Genomic DNA, 5,811 nt, shown 5'->3' with positions numbered 1-5,811 from the left:
ACTAAAACTGTACTTCATTTCCCACAGCCTAGCACTTATTTTAGAACCAAATGTGCCTGTGTCACACACAGACCTGGTGTTTCGCATTTATTGCTGTCAGTTATTGACCTCATAAATGGCTCATTCTTGGAGGTGCTGGAAAGCCTTATGCTAAAGGAATGAATCGCACATAATTTCACGCATCCTTTGCTACTTTTCCTGTTGTGTCCTTCTGGGATTTTCTTTTGTGGTGGTGGAATTTCCAGAGACAGACTGCAGAAAGAAAATCATATTTTCACTGGGAAAAAGAAAGGTATGTTAAAACCCTTCCAGAATGGAGTCAATTAAATACTGCACCAAGGTTACAGGATATAGAAGTTGTTCAAAATCACATAAAAAGAAAGGGATAAGGCAAATATGGTGCAAAGAGATTCAATTTCCTCCTCTGGTAATGAGCTAATTGCAATTGTGTGCAACTGCCTCTTCCTTACATTTTGCTGTGCTTTAGAAAATAACTAGATGCAATTATTTTGGGCCGGCTGAATTACTGCTGACCAAGCATTCATATGTAGTTAGCCATGTGTTAACTGAGAGCCTTTTGAAAGGGAATAGATATTAACAAAAAACCACCACCCTCCTCCTGCCGTGACTCGGAGTCGAACCGAGGTTGCTGCGGCCACAACGCAGAGTACTAACCACTATACGATCACGGCAAGCTAGTGTTTAGCAGGCTACAGGTTGTCCTCTAGCAGAGCTGTGAGAATACTGCTACCAAGTGAGAATTGGTTGCAATGATTCACATGACTGTCTGCACCCCCAGGCAGTGCTAAACTGAGGAAAGATTTAAGTTTTGAACAATGGAAACAAGAAAATTCTTATTTCTCCCCACCACTATGCATAATAAGAAAAACAGAAAAAGGATTTCCTATACCATAATGTACAACTTAAAAAAAATTCTATTTTCAAATTACTGGTTCAACAGAGAGAGAGAGAGAGGTGTTGTTTTTGGTTATTGTAACTGTGGAAGCTTTTGTTTTAAGTAGCTTGTATATATATTTTTTTCCTGAGACAGTCTCTAAAACGCATTTCAAATAGGGTTTGGATTGGAAGTCTAGTTTTTAAAACTGGCCTCAGCTATCCTATCATGGAAAGAAGGGGGATTGATATTACACAACAACAAAAATGTAGTAGACATTTTGAGTAATTCATTTTGTTTGAAAGACCCCCCCATCCCGATTATGATACTGTTCAATCCAGTGACCCAGTATTGCCAACTGCACACATTCAAAAATAATGAATCAAGCCCCAAAACACTATGGCAGTGGTTAAACACAAAAAAAAAAAAAAAAAAAAAAAAAAAAACACACACAACAACTCATGAGATTTAAAAAAACAACAAATGTGAAGTTCTTTTTATTTGCCAGGTGGTGTTAGAGCATTTAGAATTTACACTTTCAAGCTTTTCTCTGCAACCAGGAGGGAGAGAAATTTACTTGTTTTAAAAAGCTGAGATTCTCAGGTTATCATTAATTAATTTATTTATTAGTAGTATTGTGGTAGTCCTGGTAGCTCAAGTCATGGACAAGGACCTAATTGTGCAATGTGCTATACAAACAGAACAAAAAGACAGCCCCTGCCCCCAAAGAACTTACAGTCTAAGCATAAGACAAGAGACAATAGGAGAATATGGACAGAGGGAAACAATGTTGGTCAGTATGATAGGCAGTGGTTTTGGCATACCAGTTGCCTAACTTAACTTTTTTTGTAGATCTCACAGCAAAAGAGAGTTCTAAGGAGGAATTTTAGGGAAGCTGATGAGGTGACTTTAAAGCAAGTAGCATTGTTGAGTTGAGAATTTGAAGTCAGCAAATCACTGTGACAATGATGTTTTAATGCTGATAAAAGCAACAGTTTGTTACTAATATTTTATTAAACGAGGATCTGCACAAATCTCCACTGTGTTATACTGTGTATTCAGAATATTTCCACCTACACGTATTTAATTTCTACATGTAAATCAACTGAGCTAAATCCTCTCTTTTGCTTTGGAACACAGAGAACAGATTTTTTAAATTAATTACTGAAACACACACAAGTGCCTTTGTAAGAGATATTGTGAAAAGAATGAGACTCAGCTTATGTTTTTGCAGAAGAACAGGATCTCCCTGTATTTACATAAGAAAAATCTTAGGAAGGTAAAAGGGTCAGTGGGCCCATTAACCAGTCCACCTTGTTTTTCTTCTGCCACTTCCCTTCATACATCATTGTCCTCCTCACAGAAGTTCTCTTGAGAATTCATTATTTTTACTTGTTGTAATGTCTCTTCTGGGTAATCCATTTTACATTTATAGAGCCAGCTCTAAGTGCAGCATGGGCCCATAACAGAGCTAGTTATGGCTGGCTAATTCTCAAGTTGCCACAACTACAGCTCCACAGGGCCGGTGCAACCATTAAGGCGACCTAGGCGGTCACCTAGGGTGCTAGGATTTGGGGGGTGCCATTTTCTTTGGCAGTGACCACGGCAGCCAGATCTTCAGCAAGGGGGGGCGGCATGCAGGGGAACTTCCCGCCCCAGCTCACTCCTGCCCCGCCTCCTCCCCGAGCACCCCCCCATGGCAGCTCCCCACCCCCCACCCTGAGGCACCCCCCTGCCCCAGTTCACCCCTGCCCCGCCTCCTCCCCGAGCATGCCATCGCTGCTTCATTTCTCCCGCCTCCCAGGCTTGCAGCGCCAATCAGCTTAGGTGCCACAAGCCTGGGAGGCGGGAGAAGTGAAGCAGCGACAGCGTGCTTGGGAAGGAGGCGGGGCAGGGGGTGAGCTGGGGCAGGGGAGGGTGCCTGGTGTCTCAGGGTGGGGAGCTGCCGCGGGGGGGGGGGGGGGACACCTCAGGTCAGAGGGGGGGAGCTGCCGTGGGCAGGGGGGGGGCACGCAAAGTGGAAGTTTCGCCCAGGGCGCGAAACATCTTTCCACCGGCCCTGCAGCTCCAACATAAGTTAGAGATGCCTAAATGCTGCTCTAACTTATGAGAGCTAGCTACAGCCCTTATGTGATCATGCTCCAGCAGAAATTGCCACAGGGGACTGCCAGGTTGAAAGGGAAGGGATAAGCACCACTGGCTTTATACTAGTTGAGAATTCTCTAGACTTCAAAAGTGTATAAGAATAATACAGCAGACAGCACACAATGTATTCTCCTTTTTGTAACTCATACATTTAGGAAGACTATTTAACACTTACATAGTGCTTTCAATCTGGAAGGCCTTTACAAGAATGGGAAGGCATTTTACAGAGAGGGAAACTGAGGCACGGAAGTGACATGCCAAAAGCGCTCTCAGTGAGAAATAGAGGTGTGAGAAAGGTGAAATATTTATGTCTCTGAAGGGCAGAAGTGCTTTATTGAGGTAGACTGCAGTATTACTTCACTTAAGGAATTCAGTCAATTAAGGGAATTTGTTCATTAAATGTACTTTAAATTTACATTTAATATGCAGAGGAATTCACAACAGGGGTGTCCATAAATTAAAAAATATTATTATATTTACTACCGTGATCACCACACAGTAGCATAGGAGAAAGTGTGATCTCCGCTAACTGTTATAGACTTTAGTTCAGGAATGCATCAGTGTGGCCTAGAGACTAGAGCAGGGGTTGGCAACCTTTCAGAAGTGGTGTGCCGAGTCTTCATTTATTCACTCTAAGGCCTGGTCCACACTAACCCCCCACTTCGAACTAAGGTACGCAAATTCAGCTACGTTAATAACGTAGCTGAATTTGAAGTACCTTAGTTCAAACTTACCGCAGGTCCAGATGCGGCAGGCAGGCTCCCCCGTCGATGCCGCGTACTCCTCTCGCCGAGCTGGAGTACCGGCGTCGACGGCGAGCACTTCCGGGATCGATCCCAGAAGATCGATTGCTTACCGCCGGACCTGGAGGTAAGTGTAGACCTACCCTAATTTAAGGTTTTGCGTGCCAGTGATACATTTTAACGTTTTTAGAAGGTCTATAGGTCTATAATATATAACTAAACTATTGTTGTATGTAAAGTAAATAAGGATTTTAAAATGTTTAAGAAGCTTCATTTAAAATTAAATTAAAATGCAGAGCCCCCTGGACCGGTGGCCAGGACCCGGGCAGTGTGAGTACCACTGAAAGTCAGCTAGTGTGCCATAGGTTGCCTACTTCTGGGCTAGAGCATTGGAATAGGACTCAGGAAACTAGCCAGCTGGGTGACCTGGGCAAACCATTTCACCTCTCTGAACTTCAGTTTTCCAATTGGATAATGATACTCACTTCCTTTGTAAAGCACTATACAAATGATAGATATTATCATCATTTAGTACATACTCTACTTATGTCCCATTTAGTTCAATGAGACTTAAGCAGTGTCTTGAATCAAGGCCATAGTTAACTTTACTCTAAGGGCTTGTCTATGCATGGGGTGGTTTCTGATTAATTTAATGTGTGGACACTCTTATTCTGGATTAAGAGTGTCCACACATGGAGTTAATCAGGAACAACTTCATGTGTACAGAAGCACTCACAAAACGCAAGACTCATGTGACCTTCTCTCCACATCATTGAAAGCGACAGGGAAAAAAAGAATTCACATGCACAATTGTTTTTCTAATATTGACAAAGGATTTTTGGAAGACTTTAGCACCCGCCACCCCACTTTATTTCCCAGATGACATCATAAGCAACAACAGGAGTGGGAGAAGACTCAGGTTAAAGTGCATGGAGACTTGACACATGTAAATAACGTTGTTTAAGCACAGAACTCATCTTTATTTCACATTATTTTTCAGAGTGCTGCTCACAATTTCAGGAAACTTAATTCTCAGAACAGCTTGTAACTAAAAAGGCCACAGTATATAAACTCCCTGAAAATTTTCAGTAAAATCTTTCAGAAAGCCTGTATTTCATGTGGGGCTTTGGAAAATACAGGATCATACAACTCACCCAAAATGTGAGTCTGTCAACCCCCCTGTCTCTCCAGGATATAATCCACAGGTAGAAGACAGATATTAAACCAAATACAAATAAGTAATAATAAAGGTACTTGCTCTTAGTCTTACTTCTGATACAATTAAGAACCAATGACCAGAACTTCCATAAAATGGCATCTAAATATTCTAACTCCTTAGCAATAAGCCATCATTCATTTAGTTATATGGTATGTAATATGATTTATTACATGAATTACTGTTATTTGCTATAGTGTAATTTATAGGATCCAAATGCCCCTTTTAGAGGTCTTCTTTCTAAGAACCGGAGTTCTTATATGAGGCAGTGATGAAGAAAGTTAAATTACACTCAATGCTTATCACAGAGACAAAGGATTTCCTGGAATCACTGATGAGGGACAGTTAATTTTGTTTGTCACCCAGGAAAAAAACCCTGGTAACAACAATTCATGCCTGATTAAGCAAGTTTTTCACATCTATTGCTGTCATATTTTCAAGTAACTCAGGGTTGTTGCTTTATTATTATACACTACTGGCAAAGATCAAAAATAAGCAGACTTCATGAGCTTGTTCAGTCCAGACCTAAAGTAGCTGTAATTTCTAAAAATTACATGCTCACTACGCCACAGTGTGCATCACATTATCCATAAATACACGTTTAAAATAAAAAAAATAAATAAAAAAATTAAAAAAAAAAACCTCAAGAGCCCACATACTTGCAATAGGCTTACTGAGCTAATACTTACCTTGTAAGGTAAAATTTACAAATAGTCTTTATAAAATTTACAAGATTTTTAATTGCTTGTTCATTGTATTGGTTTCACGGATAGATTTTTAAGTTCTGTATTTTAAAAACATGTTTCCCTTCC

At 40.8% G+C, this 5,811-nt stretch overlaps 1 non-coding gene across 1 annotated transcript; it reads right to left on the bottom strand.

Moving 5' to 3' along the window:
* Positions 1 to 620: 620 nt before the first annotated feature.
* Positions 621 to 692, bottom strand: TRNAH-GUG (transfer RNA histidin (anticodon GUG)). Its single transcript has one exon. It is a non-coding gene; the product is annotated as a tRNA-His (tRNA).
* Positions 693 to 5,811: the final 5,119 nt, after the last annotated feature.

Source organism: Chrysemys picta, chromosome 6 (genome assembly GCF_011386835.1).
Source record: "Chrysemys picta bellii isolate R12L10 chromosome 6, ASM1138683v2, whole genome shotgun sequence".
Taxonomy (NCBI): Eukaryota; Metazoa; Chordata; order Testudines; family Emydidae; genus Chrysemys; species Chrysemys picta.
This window is presented reverse-complemented; position numbering and strand designations above follow the sequence as displayed.